The sequence below is a fragment of the Falco rusticolus genome, chromosome 5 (assembly GCF_015220075.1).
Source record: "Falco rusticolus isolate bFalRus1 chromosome 5, bFalRus1.pri, whole genome shotgun sequence".
NCBI lineage: Eukaryota > Metazoa > Chordata > Aves > Falconiformes > Falconidae > Falco > Falco rusticolus.
Window position 1 is genome coordinate 66,441,875 of NC_051191.1, and position 15,280 is coordinate 66,457,154.

Sequence of the window (15,280 nt, forward strand, 5' to 3'; positions counted from 1 at the left end):
GAATAAAAGTAGTTTGTCTGCCTCAGGTTTGCAAGATGACGACTTGTATGTAAGGGTTAATTAATAAACATACCAATTATTTCCATTTAGGTGTTAAGTCTTGTCTCTTCGGCCAAGTACAGACTGACCTAATCTTGCTATGTATTTTTAGCTGGCCAAATAAGATCTGGCTTGAGCCCAGAGGTAACTGCACATTGGCATCACATTCAAGCCAACATGCTTTGCTGATACTGATGCTATGCATTTCACTTATATGTGGGAACTTAAGTTAAAACTGCATTTTGAGCTCCCACTTCTTTTTTCTTAAATCAAACTTGACATAAAAGTTTATTTATATATACATGTAAAAACGTAGGAACACAAACTAAGAATGAACATCTTAACTGAGAGGATCTTCAATGTAAACTGTTAGCCTGAACACCCAGTACAACAGCATTAAAAAGCGATCTCTCACTACTATATATACACCCCTACATGTAGTGCTCGTGCATGTGACTAAGAGCCATTCATACACTCAAAGAGTGCAAAAATAAACTGGTGTGGAGAAATTAGTTCAAATTGTGCTGTTGTAGTCAGAGCCTCTGCTGCTATGAACCCCTTGAAGGAATAGTTTCAAGGCACAGAGTGAGGTTTATTGGGATAAGGCACTTGTTAAATAGGTAACAATTACACCACCCTGCAAGTGAGGACTATCCTGTTTCTATTCCAAATTCCTTACAATCTGCCTAATAGGCATCACTCAGTTCCCAGGAAAGTGCCCTCACCTGGCATCCCAAGTAACAGGGAGGATCACCAAGGCATGGGCCAGCCACTCCTCAGGAGTGCTCCCATCAGGGCTCCCAGGCAGCAGTTCATACATCACTCTCCTCAGTGCTTTCTGCAGTCACTGCTTAGTGGTGTCATTTTGCTGTTGCCACACAAGCCCAGGGCACTACTTGGTCGGGATCATCTCCTCACTGGTGCCTACGTTTGGGATCTCCAAGGTCCTGGGTAGCAAGCATACAGGCTTAACGTCCAAATTCCCAGTGAGACACACAAATCATGACAGCAAAACTCAGGGTCTTATTTATCAGAAAATAAAATACAGGAACGTGAATGTACAAGCATAAACAGTTTGTTACAGAGCTCCTTAAAAATAGTTGGCAATACATCAGGAATCATACTACTGAAGAATCATATCTTCAATCAGCCCATTGAATCTGAGAGTCAGTAACTACTAACACACCACCAAATAGGGGCTATATCCACAGAGGTTCCTTTGACAAATGGGTCTCCCAGAACCTGGGCAATTATCCAATTCCAATCTAAAGAAATTTAGAGCAACAAGGAGCGACTAATGACAGAAGTGTCTGAGCTTGCAGTGAAGAGAGAAAGAAAGTGAGAGAGAACGAGAGTAAGCCAGCTTTCCTTTTTCACATGAGTAAAGTGAGGAGAATTTATACCTGTCCTTAAGTTTGTGGTGAGTGGAGTCAGGGTCCCTGGTGTGCGATTTAGTCCTGCCGGCTCCCCTTCCTTCCTTCTGCTATTTATTTACATTGATTCTTATGGAGCCTTTTCAGGTTTACATGTATTAACAGAAAGGGACCCTTAACTCGGAAGCGGTGTTTGGGGCAGCACTGGCACAAAACCAGGGGTGCTGTGAGTCCTGGAGCTGAGTCAGGGAGTGGGAGATGGCTGCTTCTCCTAGGAACAAGAGAGACACACCAGACAGCCATTACCTTGGGCAGGACACCCAGGGCAGGGACGTGAGCAGCCAGCAGCTCTTCCTAGTTCACTCCAGGCACTTGTCCCTTGAAGGAGACTGGGGTACCATGCCTGGAAGGGGAAACTGCACCATGATGCATCCCCAGCCCATGCCCATCACAGGTGCTGGGATCCCCGAGTTGCCACAGCAGGGGGTCCAATTGATTCAGAAGCACTTGAGCCTGACTGCCCATCCAGCCCCTTTTCTTTTCTTTATTGCCAAAGACTCCTATCCACTCACCCTCAGGCACAGCTGGGCAAACCTTCCTGCTTAACCCTTGTTGCTTTGGATCTAACTTTCTGTGGGTCAGCGGACTGCCCAGGGCCAAGCTGGAGCTCTGCACAAAACATACAAGACTATTAACATCTGTAATGCCTTTAGTTGCATCACTTTCCCATCTTCCCACCAGAACTCTGTAGCACAACCAGGAGAGAACCCAATTCTCAGGGCAACACCCAGTTTTAGCCCTACAAACTCTCCTTCCAGACCTCTGCTTTTTCTGTTTCAGTCATTTGAGATTTCACATTTTCTAAAAAGAACAGAGTATTTCCATTTAAAAGGGACAATATAAAGAGACTCCACAACAAACTCCTCTCTGCACTCAATACCCTCAGGGGGCACGTGTGGCACAGATATCAGTCCTGGCATTGCACAAACAGGACACAACAAGAATGCTTTTCCCCACTGAATCACATAATGAAGGGGTGGAAATGAGGGGTTAGTATTGTATTATACAGTGGTTTTGATCACACCAAAAAAAAGAAGCAGCACAGAAGGGAGAAGTTGGATGCAACGCCTGGGCAGCAAATCCAGATCATGCTTCCATGACTCAATAAAGGCAGGACAGTCCAACCAGACAATTTTTTATTCCCCAGGCCTCTTAGCAGGCCAAGTCACACATCTGAAGAAATACAGGACTACACCCACTCGTGCTTTGGCTGTCAGCCACATTCCTACTCTGTTTGTCCCATAGCCAAGGCCATATGAAATGCCCAAGCAGGTGTCACTGCTGTGATGAGAAGGGTAGCAGTGGTAGCAAACACTGACACCTACGATAAAGCCAGTCACAGTTCAACAGTAACAGATGAAACTGCAGAATCTTCAACCCAAGCCTCCAACCTGAACCACAGAACCACCATAGTAGCTCTCTGGTTGCACAAGTGTTGGGGTCATCCTGCTGCTAAAGCTTTAGTCAGGGCTGCAGCACACTATGAAATACATCTTCCCTCAGACATGGCACAAAGTGTCACAAGAACTGGTGTTGTCATGGTTTAACCCAACCAGCAACTAAGCACCATGCAGCTGCTCACTCACTTCTGCCCCCACCACCACAGCAGGACGGGGAGGAGAATCTGAAAAAGGTAAAACCCATGGGTTGAGATAAGACTGATTTAGTAAGTTAAATAATAACAGTAATGAAAAGGGAGATAACAAAAACAAGAGCGAGAGGAATAAAACCCATGAAAAACAAGCCATGCATAATACAATTGCTCACCACCCACCGACTGATGCCCAGCCAGTCCCTGAGCAGTGATCCCCACCCCAGTCAACTCCCCACAGTGTATATACTAAGCACAAATGGTAGGAAATACCCCTTTGGTTAGTTCAGATCAGTTGCTCTGGCCATGCTACCTCCCAGCTTCTTGTGCACTGGCTCACTGGCAAAGCATGGGAAACTGAAAAGTCCTTGACTTAGGGTAAGCAGTAAGCACTACTCAGCAACAACTAAAATGTCAGTGTGGTGTCACAGCACAAGCAAGCTATCAGGCTGCACCAAGGCTTTTACCATCAGTCAGATTCTACTGTCCATGCTGTTTCTCCTCCCTCCAGAGGCCAGACCACACTGCTCCTCCTCCATCCAGCCACCTCTCCCACCATCCTCAGGGCTATTTAACCACTTAGCAGGAACGAGCTACACCTGCACATCATCCACGTCCATCAACCCACTGCCTCCAAAGCAAGGCCACAGCTGCATATTATCAATGCTAATCAACCCACTGCTGCATTCTTCTGCAGCAGGGGTCCTCAAACTTTTTAACCAGGGGGCCTGCATGCGAATGAAGTGGCAGGCAGTCATCTGCGGCTGCTTGGTTCCCCCTCCCCACCCCCTGGCTGGGGGGCGGGGGCACAGTTCTGTAAATACCAGGGGCCAGATTGAGGACCCTGGGGGGCCATAGTTTGAGGACCACTGCTCTGCAGTATGGTATCAACATTATTCTCATACTAAATCCAAAGCACAGCACTGTACCAGCTACTAGGAAGAAAAATAACTCTATCCCAGCCTAAACCAGGACAGCATCCACCCCTTATTCTATACCATTTGCCATGCCCAGGCCTCACACTTTCCAGTACATCCCAGTTAACCCCCACCACCTTCCCTGTCTATTGATATATACACACGTACAATCCCCTTAGTCTATGGGGCAATCCCTACAAAAGTCCATTGAGTTAATTTAGTCCCTAACTTCAGGCTCCATCCATCCTAAATCTTTCAGAGCAGGAAAGATGGTGCATGATGTTGGACTGTTGCATGCTGAAGTCAATTCCAATTATATCACTGCTGTGCTGCTCTGGTTTCACTGAAGTTCATGCTTCATTAATCTGAGTGACTTTTACTGTAATATTCTTGATATGACATATAGCACCATAGAAATTATGATATACCATATTATAAAGCAGTTAACATCATACAATTTAATTCATTGGCTCTTCTCACTCAAAATCAAATCCCCTCAAGGCACACATCATAATTCCCCATCCTCCCACATTACCCACCAGGTACATCCAGGCCCTTGAGCAAAAGCAATCCCACAAATGGGTTTGCCTTTGCCTGAGGCAGGAATAACCCAGGCCGTTTCCCCTGGCGTATTTTTTATATGCACTACAGGAACTTTATCCCTTTCTATAGTATGTAAAAGTTTTGATTAAGCAGGGCCAGCCCAATTGACAGATCCTCAAATGCTGACTAACCAGGTGGCTTTTGCTAATGTGTAGCCCCATGTCTGAAGGTCCTACCACCCACTGCCCTCAGTGTAGCCTTTAACGGTCCATAGCATCATTCAGTTTTCCTGGAGGCTGGTACGTGATAGGGGCATTCAGTACCGTGTTCTTTAGCCCAGGTGTCTATAAGGTTGTTTTGCAAATGAGCCCCATTATCCATGTCTATTCTTTCTGGGGTGCAGCATCCAAGTAAGATTTGCCTTTTCAAGGCCCATGTTGTGGACAGTGGCATGGGACACTGTCTGTTTCCAGCCATCCAGCGGTTGCTTCCACCACTGCAAGCACGTAGCACTTGCCTTGGCAGGCTTGTGCGAGTGCGATATAATCAGTCTGCCAGGCCTCCCCATGTTTATACTTCAGCTATCATCCTCCGTACCAAAAAGGCTTTAACTGCTTGGCCTGCTTAACTGCAGCGCTTGTTTTACATTCACAGATACTCTGTGTGATAGCATCCATTGCTACTTCCACCCCTCAATCACAAGCCCATCTATATGCCGCACCTCTCCCTTGATGGCCTGAAGTGTCATGGGCCCAGCAATCTATGAGTAATTCACCTTTATGGTCCCAGTCCAGATCTACCTGAGCCACTCCAACCTTAGCAGCCTGATCCACCCGACAGTTGTTTTGATGTTCTTCAGTAGCCCAACTCTGTACATGAGCATCTACATGACTTATCTTCACAACCAGGTAGCAGTATCTTGCCACTGTACAGCAGCCCAGATGGGTTTACCTCTGGGCTGCCAGTTGCTACAACCACCCCCACAGGGCATTTGCCACCATCTCTAAGTTGGTATAGAGATAAAAGTATTGACCATTTTTCTCATTCAGCAATGTCTAAAGCCAGCTGGACGGCTTTCACCTCTGCAAACTGAGGTGATTCACCTTCTTCAGCAGTTTCTGCAACTTGTTGTAGGGGACTCTGTACAGCCACCTTCCACCTTCAATGCTTTCCTACAATATGACAGGACCCATCAGAAAACAGGGCATATTGCTTCTCACTTTCTGGTAATTTATTATACAGTGGTGCCTTTTCAGCATATCACCTCCTCCTCCAGTGACATTCTGAGTTCTTTGCCTTCTGGCCAGTCTACGAGCACTTCCAAGATTCCTGGACAACTGCAGTTTCCTATTCAAGCTTGATGCGTGATCAGTGCAACCCGCTTACTCTATGTAGCATCAGTTGCACAGTGTAGATCAGACCCTCCCTTCAAACATCCAGGCCAGCACCAGCAGCCAGGGTGCCAGAAGAAACTGCACTTCAGTACCAATCACTTCCAAAGCAGCTCAAACCACTACATAAGCTGCCAGTATCTCTTTCAGTTGGCATATAGCGGGTCTCACATCCTCTGTATCCCCAACTCCAAAAGCCTCAGGGCTGACCTTGAGTCTCCCTCAATGTTTTCTGCCAGAGGCTCCAGGCAGGGCCATTCTCCCTGGCTGCAGTGTAGAGCACATTACATCTTGCCTTGCTCAGACTGGCCCATGGGCTACTGCTTGCTTGAATTGGTTCCTGTTTAATTTGTTCAAATGCTTGTCGTTGCTCAGGGTCCCATTTGAAATCATTCTTCTTCCAGGTCACTTGATAAAGAGGGCTTACAATCAGACAGTAATTTGGAATGTGCATTCTCCAAAAACCTAAGAAAGAATGTGCATTCTACAACACCTAAGAAAGCTTGTTTCTTCCTTACCAGTTGGCGGAGACATGGTTGTTATTTTATTGATCACATCCATTGCGATTTGACAATATCCATCTTGCCATTCTATTCTTAATTGGATCTCCTGTGCAGGTCCCTTGACCTTACCTTGTTTTATGGCAAACCCAGCTTTCAGAAGGATTTGGACAATTTTTTTCCTTTCTCCAAAACTTCTCCTGTATTGCCCCACATGATGGTATCATCAATGTATTGCAGGTGTTCTGGAGCTTCACTCTGCCCCAGTGCAGTACAGATCAGTCCATAGCAGATGACAGGGCTGTGTTTTCACTCCCCCAGCAGTCAATTCCAGGTGTACTGGATGACCGTCCAAGTAAAAGCAACCTGTACTTTGCTGTCAAAGGGATTGAGAAAAATGCATTAGTGATATCAATTGTGGCATACCACTTGGCTGTCTTTAACTCCAGTTCATATCAAAGTCGTAGCCTAGCCAGTGTGGCAGCACGACTTTATTCAGGCCATGATAGTCTACTGTTAAGTCTCCATTCAACTTTCATACTAGCCATATAGGTCTATTAAAGGATGAGTGAATCCTGCTGATCACTCCTTGACTCTCCAGTTGACAGATCAACTTACGGATGGGAATCAAAGAGTCTCAGTTGGTGTGACATTGCCACCACTGCACTGTTGTGGTAGTGATTGGCATCTGTTATTCTTCAACGCACAGCAAACCTACAACAGAAGGGTCCTCCAAGAGACTGGGCAAGGTAGGCATCTGTTTAAGTTCCTCCACCTCCACAGCAGCTGTACCAAAAGCCCACTGGTACCCCTTTTGGTCCTTGAAATACCCTCTCCTGAGATAGTCTATGCCAAGGATGCACAGAGCTTCTAGGCCAGTCACCATGGGGTGCTTTCGCCACTCATACCCGTAAATTAGGCTTACTGCAGCCTCCAATACAGTTAGATGTTGGGATCCCCCTGTCACTCCAGAAATATAAATGGGTTCTGCCCCTTTATAGCTTGATGGCATTAGGGTACACTGTGCATTAGTGTCTACTAGAGCCTTATAATCCTAACATGCCAGACCAACAGACCCACACAGTCCAAAACCCAGTTTCTCTCTCCTCCACCTGGCTGGAGGAAGAGCCTCTCTAGCCCTAGTCATAGGATCCTCCACTTCTTGTAAGAACAGATTAGAATTGCTTTCCATACGATCAGGAGTAAGACCAGCCCTTTCACTCCGTCTGGGGAACTACCCACTGGAAATTGGAGTAGCAATTTTCCTGGAAGAATCCCCATTTGTGATTGTTTTTCCTTTGAATTCACATACTCATGCCTCTAAGGTCAAGGCAGCTTTTCCATCCCACTTCCTTATGTCCTCTCTGTGGTCCTGTAGGTAAAACCACAGGGTATCCTGTGATGTGTACCTTCTATATCCTTCCTCTTGAGCATACGGACGCTTGCTGTTAATAGCCGAGATCCGGGTCGGTACACATGGGGAGTAGGATCTATACTCATCAAATTGCTCAACCAGTTTCTCCACAGCTTGAGTGAGGAAGAGAGATTTTCTTCATATTCCCAGAGCTGGCAATCCACTTCATCCACTGCTGGCACCACTTCATCTCTCCAGCTCATTACTGCCAAGGAACTGGCATACAACGATGGTGCACTCTGTAGACATTTCCACCACACGGGTCAAGTCCATCAGACTTCGTCTGGATCTGTGGGGGACTGTGTGTTGTTCAGGTCTCAATAAATCATCTCTAGCCAGCTAATTCCCTCAGATACTGGATACCTCTCATCTGTTGCAGTCCACTTGCCTGGGCAACACATAGTGTCTTCCTTGAAGGGATACCTTTCCTACACACTTGACAGGAGTCGCCTCCAGAGGCTCAGGACTTGTGTCCCTCTTCCAATTGCCTCGTCAATACCCTCTTTCCTAGTAAGTGATCCCAGTTGCTTAGCTTTCCTACTCTAATTCCAAACTATCAGCCCCATTATTCCAGCACTGGAGCAGTTACGTGATAATGCGCTCACCTGGACGACAGCCGAAATCTTTTTGCATATCCCACAGGGACAGGGATCAAGTCGTTACCTCTTGTTTTGCCTCCTCCTCCTGTTCTTGTGGTAGCTCTATTTCATCCTCCTTTACTAAATGAGCTGTCTTTCAAACCCATTTCTTGTTGTGTATAGAAGTGTTTGATACCAGCACAGGCTGGTCCTCTGTATCAATTGCATCACTCACCACCGAGGCTGGAGTAGCTGCAGTACCTGTCACTGGCACTGGAGTAGCCACAAATAGCTTAACCCTAAAGATGACCAGAACTAGATTCATGGTTTCTAGCAATAGGACCACGCTGGTTTCAACATCCCAAGGATATTCAAGTTGTTGAAAATTCTCAGATGCTACCGTAATTAGCCTGGAGGAGAAGGGGAAGATGTCTCCTCCAGAGGCTGGCTCTCTGAGGAGACAAGGTAAAAGGTGTAATTATTAATAGTTTCCAATAGATGGCTCCTGGCAGATGTGACTGCAGGGCTGAGTACAAATACTAGTTTCACAACCAGCAATTCTATCATATTATAAGCCAGTATTACAAAATAACCTTAGCCCAGCCCCCCGAGGTGACAAACACCACAACAGAGAACACATACGTAACGTAAGAACAAGCGCAACAACTCAGCACAAATAAATCAATATTAGGAACAGTCATTATTAAACTAATACAGTGAATGCTTATAAAAAAGTTGGGTTTAACATGCTCTGGTCAGATCTGTCATTATCTCAACTCTTCTTTGTCCCACACTGGGCACCAAAAAGGACTGTCATGGTTTAACCACTCCTGCTTGCTCACTTCCCCCTTTCCACAGAGAACTGCAAAAAGATAAAACCCACAGGCTTTACCCACAAAAAACAGGACACATGCGCCTGTACCAACCCTTTTGTCGCATGTCCCTTATATCTTCTCACCCTGTTGACATTGTCTGCCTTTAGGTTAAGTTTAATAGTATTCTCTTGTCTGAGTCCCACTTGGTACTCCCCTTCCCAAGTTTATCGCAGCCAAGCCTCCAACTGCTCTTCCTGACTAACTCTCAACTCAATCTCCCATTGTTACCAAAGCATTGATTAGAATCAAATGTTTGGGTTGAAGGGACCTTAAAAATTGTCTAGTTCCAACCCCCCTGCCATGGGCAGGGACACCTTTTACTAGACCAGGTGGCTCAGTGCCCCATCCATTCTGACCATGAACACTTCCAGCAATGGGGCATCTACAACTCCTCTAGGCACCCTGTTCCAGTGTCTCACCACCTGCACAGTAAATAATTTCTTCCTAATATCTAATCTAAATCTACCTTCTTTCAGTTTAAAATTGCTATCCCTCATCCTATCACTACATTCCCCAAGACAGGGTCCCTCCCTGTCTTTCCTGTAGGCTCCCTTTAAACACTAGAAGGCTGTTACGAGGTCTCCTTCTCTTCTCTAGGCTAAACCACCCAAATTCTCTCAACACATCCTCAAAGGGGACGTGTTCCAGCCCCCTGAACTCTTCGTGGCCCTCCTCTGGACAAACAGGTACTTAGGTGATTTAGAAAAAATCATGTGCAACAGCTACTTTTGGATCCTAACTGGTCCTTAAACAGGCAGAGTTAACACTGCTAACCAATGTGTCTAGACTCAGTATGCCCCCCCTTCTTGTCTACCGCTTCGGAAGGATAGCTAGCCTGGCTCCACAGCTGTAAGCTACCTCAGCAGAACATACGGAAGCCTTACAAACTATTTGGAGTGCTCAACAGTACGGGTGCAGAAGCCTTAACCAATAAACTAAACACAATGACCCCCTCACTGGAGAATCTTCCACTTTCCCTTATAGTTATTACTTAAATTGGGACTAGGACAGTGGTTGACCACAAACACTTTACCTTTATGGGAATGTCCAAAACACAGTGACTGCACGTTATTACTTAATCTTCTGGGGTTTTCCTCAGCTCAGAGCTGCCTTCAAGCCCTACCAAGCACTTCAGCTGCAGTAGCCAGAATTTTAAGACAAGGTGACAGCAGAATCCCAGCTGCTCAAATGCATAGAAGTTGTCCAGAACAACGCCACTGACACCAAATGACACCTGCAAGCCCAGCAGCTCTCAGTAAACTTCCATACAATGCAAATGCAAACTTAGCTGTTGCCTGTGTATTGACTATAGGAGATGTTACTAAACAAATCTACCCTACCATCTCTGGTTTTACACCAAGATGGATCTGTGATCCATCCTATGGATCAACAACAGGCCTGGCAGAGAAATAAAGGATGACAATAGATAGATATTGAAGCTTGCATCCCTGATGTAGGATGGGGCTCACGTGAAAGGAATTCCCCTGAGGGAGTATGACATTTTTCAGTACACTCTGACAAACAAGCTGAGACAGTACTTGTCTATGTCGGCAACAGCTGTGTGTATTCATGATCTTGAATGATCAACAGTAACTAAAGCTTTGAATTTGATGTTACATCCAGTTGCAGTTTTATTAGTTTTGACTTGTGTTTATTGCTTATAATCATTCTGTCTATCAAAGCTGGGTGAATAAGGAAACAAATCCTGTTAATCCAACATGTAAAACATATGTAATCAACTGATTCTGTATGTGTGATGGTATATAATCAGCATTAAGCAACTCAACTGTAGCCTTACCGCTGATCTGCAATACACTGCGTATTTATGGTGCAGAGGCAAGAAGTAACCATACCACCACTCTGAGTCAATAAAGTTTGATTGACTGTAGTCACAGGGTGGAGTGTGATGGATACACTTGACTTCTGGACCAAACTAGCAAATAGTTTGGTTCAGGCTCCCAAGGAAGCAAAAGCCTAGGTCATGACCAGGTCAAGAACTTCTCTAGTTTCAACCTGTTCTTTGAAAACCCACACAGGAGCAGGATGACATGGTGAGCTTTGATGCATGAGCTGGGAAATGGGAACGCTGATCATACGATTAACACATGAATAGCAGGTGGTTCTTCCAAGACTAATTTGTCAAGGAACAAATGAAGTTGTGGGTACAAATAATCTCATGCCTACCCTCTCCATCACATGTAATTTGACTATGAGCCAACCGTTTTATTCCATAAATATGACAGATTGAAAACCTTTTTGAGCTCTCCCTGCTAAGCAACTGGCTGCACAGCAGTGATCTCCCCTTGAGTTTGGGCAGCCTCTCAAGGTTACTCCTCAAGGCTGAGAGACCCCTTACCAACTTCTTTGGTATGTGACCAATGTTTTGCATAACCTTGTATCATAGGGCACTAAGATTTTGTATTGCTATTTTTGAATTATTATTATACCCTCCGTACAGTAAGTAATAGATTGAACCTTGCCACTGGACTTCCTTGTGCCTCACCTTTACAACATCTTACTTCAAACAAACCCATTTTTGCTGCTACTTAGATGGTGGTTCTTTAAGTGGTGTAAACCTCTTCTGCAACAAGTGTAACTGAGGCACTCATAATAGTTATAAAATATTCTTATTCATTATTAAAAGCTTCCTTTAATTGGACCAAAACTCTGTTTCAATGCCAGTCACTCCGATCTCGGTTGTTTCCCATCTCTCCAGGATATGGAGTTCAGCAAATACAAACTTCCAAGAACTGAAAGGACAAAAGTTCAGCTGCAGGCCAGCACACCTTTGCTCCCCTGTTTCTGCTTCTGCACTTCTAGCAGTCAGTCTCAATTAAACAAAAGCATTTAAAATTAATTCAGCATGTCTGACATCATAGAAAGATTAGAGAAGCTTGGCAGACCTGCACCTGTGGTACAAGATGGCCTAAATCAACCAAACATGCCCAAAGAGTACATATACACCATGAATTCTCATTTTCCTCAGTTTATAACTGTATTTTAGATATCACAGAAGAACAAGCAGACAAAAGTTTTCTTGCCACGAGGATTCTCAGCAGTTATGCAAGAGAAAATCTGTCAGAAATTACTTATATCTCAGATTGACAGTCAATCACAGGGTGGTTAGAGTAACTGTAAGCATCTAGAGCAGGGGTCCTCAAACTTTTTAACCAGGGGGCCGGCGCGCGGATGCAGTGGCAGGCAGTCATCTGCGGCTGCTTGGTTTCCCCCCAACCCCCGGCGGGGGGGGGTCTGTAAATACCGGGGGCCGGATTGAGGACCCTGGGGGGCCGTATCCCGCCCGCGGGCCGTAGTTTGAGGACCCCTGATCTAGAGACTAGTCACTTCTCTCTGCAGATTCCCATTCCACTACTTCCAACAGTGTATTTTCCACTTTCACTTCCACTTCACCTTTGTAAGAAACTATGGACTAGGGTATTGTTTATTAAGATTTATGTTAAGCCCAATGTAAAGGTTAGGCAACAAAAGATAGGAAATCGCTTATGCAAACAGCCACCAGACACCCCTTGTGTAAGATAGGATAACCGCAATCGCTTACACAAACTAAACCAGATACCGCTTGTGCAAGATAAGATAACCGCCAGATGTCCAGGAACCGACAGAAACAGGACAAACAACCCCATATAAGGACATATGAGTGAGGGGTCAACTATGGGACAAAGGAGGAAGACTTCTTACTTCGGCCTCAACGACCACCAGGAGGCAGAAAACGACCCCCTAACAACAACTGAAGCATGCGCAGAGTACCTCCACTACTTCATGAACACGGAAGTAAAGATGTATAAAAAGGGACTGTTTGAACTGCTCAGGACGGCAGTTGGCGGAGCGCAGACTCCCCTGCCGTCCAGCGCTGTCTTTGCTCATATTCTACTTGCTATAATTAATAAAATTTTAATTGGATTATGATCCATTGTGGTCTCAATTTATAACACCTTTGTTGTCCTAATGCCATCTGCTGCTACAGATACGCATTACAAAGTGATTATTGGATGGGCCTATTTTAGTTTTACATCCATGAACTTCATGTTGAATCCGGCTCTTCTCCCAGCCTTCCTGTGTTCTTAGCATTGTCTCTTTGAACTGCCAGGATATTTTATGTGATTTTATTCAGTATGATCCAGCAGTATTTCTGAGGCAGTTTGTTAGTGGGTTCTTTTTGCTTGTTTGGGGATTATTTTTTGTAAATGATCACACTTCGTTCTCCGAGTCCTCAGGGCCCAAATCTACCACAGCAGGAAGAGCACTCAGAACAAACAGGACCATTTCAGAACAGATAAAGTAACAGGACGAAGATTTTTTGGTTCAAATGACAGTCATTAAAACAAAAATGATCAAAATTATCCTCTTCAAAATTATGTCATTAGCATAGCCCCAGTACTTGTTAAGGGATGCCTTAAGTGACCACCTCCAGAAACTCTGTGGCTTGATGGTTCCTCTTGCCCAGAGGCTCCTGGAGCCCAGTCTGGAGACCCAGATGTCTCCGTTGTAGGCCCTTTAACACAGCTGCTGCTGCTTTCCTGTTTGCAGGTTCAACAAGTAGCAAAGCTGGGCATGCAAGCCAGAGACCCACGTAGGACACTGACACAAACAGCCACAGACCAGGTGCTGCCTTCAACAGCATCTACATGTATGACTCACATAAAACAGAAGTATAGACAGACAAGTCTCTTTCCTCCTCTTTGGTTGATCAGGACTGAATCTCTCTAAAATCCACACATCCCCACCCTCTACAGTCACAGGCACACACACATCCACAGATCTCTTAATTCAGTACAGCCCCTCTGCCCATTCTATACCCCCGCACAGAGCTCAGGCCCTCTTGCCCACTTCACAGGATCTCATAGTTGCAGGCTGGTCCAGCTTGATGCTCACTAGCAAACAGACACGTGCACTTACACACTTGTTTCATAAGCACTCCACACTCACAGATCCCCCTAAACACCAGCATGGGCCCTCTGCCCATCTGATGCCCCTGCCTGGACCTAGACCCTCCTACCCACCAATCAGTCCATTTGAAATCCGCTAGCAAATTATACAAGCAAATGCCACAAACCCAGTTGGGGAAGATATGTCCCATGCACCCCCACCAGCAGGCAGCATCGGGCATGCAGGCTGTGACCCACAGTCCCACCTTCTCACTCCACTCACCCTGCAATGAGGCCCCCACTTACTCCAATTGCTAGCACCACAGGCTACAGGTGTCTACACCCCACTGTGACCCCAGTTGCTCGCACCAAATCCACTCATGTGTCCCCCCAGTAGCTGGCACTCCAGACAAAGTCTGTGGAACCTGTGGAGATGCTCCCTGGAGCTATGGTCTTTCCAGCTACTGACACAGACACCCTCCTGCTCCAGTTGCTGGCACAATGGCCCAGGGATGACTACACCTCCAGTCTGACTCCACTTGCTGGCCCAGTTACCAGCTCACATTGGTCACCTCAGTAGCTGGCACCTAGTCCTTGCAGCACATACACACAAGGACAGAGTGAGACTATGCAGACAGATAGTTAAGAAAGGACTGAAGATGACAGACTGGCTGCAGGAGTCAGGCACAGGGCTCAGTCAGACAGACTGCAGGAGCGGGCTGGAAATTAGGACCATGCGTAGGAATCAGTTAGCTGAGGGGAATGTGCTTGAGCTTGTAGGTCACAAACCCTGGGAGGACAAGGAGTGTCAATAGACACATTAACATGATGAGTCATGCTGAGAGAGCATAGGGGAGTGGGGGGGATGGCGCCAAGGAGAGGTAACACCTTGCTGTTAATTGATGGTAGTTAACCACCAATCGGTGATTGCCTAGTATGCAATGCTTAGCTTAAAGAACCAATCTGTTTAAAACGCGCAGCTTCTGAAAATGTATATAAACTCGTGCTTCTGTACAATAAATTGACATTTGCTTGCATCAAACTGCGTCCCGTCTCTCCATCACAACAACAGACCTCCTGGACAGTCACAGTTTAGACACAACTAGCCCCTTT

At 45.8% G+C, this 15,280-nt stretch overlaps 1 protein-coding gene across 8 annotated transcripts in view; it reads right to left on the reverse strand.

Moving 5' to 3' along the window:
- RESF1 (retroelement silencing factor 1) overlaps positions 1 to 15,280 on the reverse strand; it is a 39,162-nt gene that overhangs the window by 18,076 nt on the left and 5,806 nt on the right. Inside the window, exons 1-2 of one of the 8 annotated variants that reach the window (XM_037387547.1) lie at positions 1,985 to 3,059; positions 765 to 1,683 (exon numbers count right to left, since the gene is read on the reverse strand). The exons of 4 other annotated variants lie outside the window; for them this stretch is intronic. The gene's annotated coding sequence lies outside the window, so the exon portion shown is untranslated. Of the gene's footprint in view, positions 1 to 764; positions 3,060 to 6,546; positions 6,791 to 15,280 lie in introns of those variants that run through there. 3 more of the 8 variants (XM_037387548.1, XM_037387542.1, XM_037387546.1) reach the window with 3 other exon arrangements.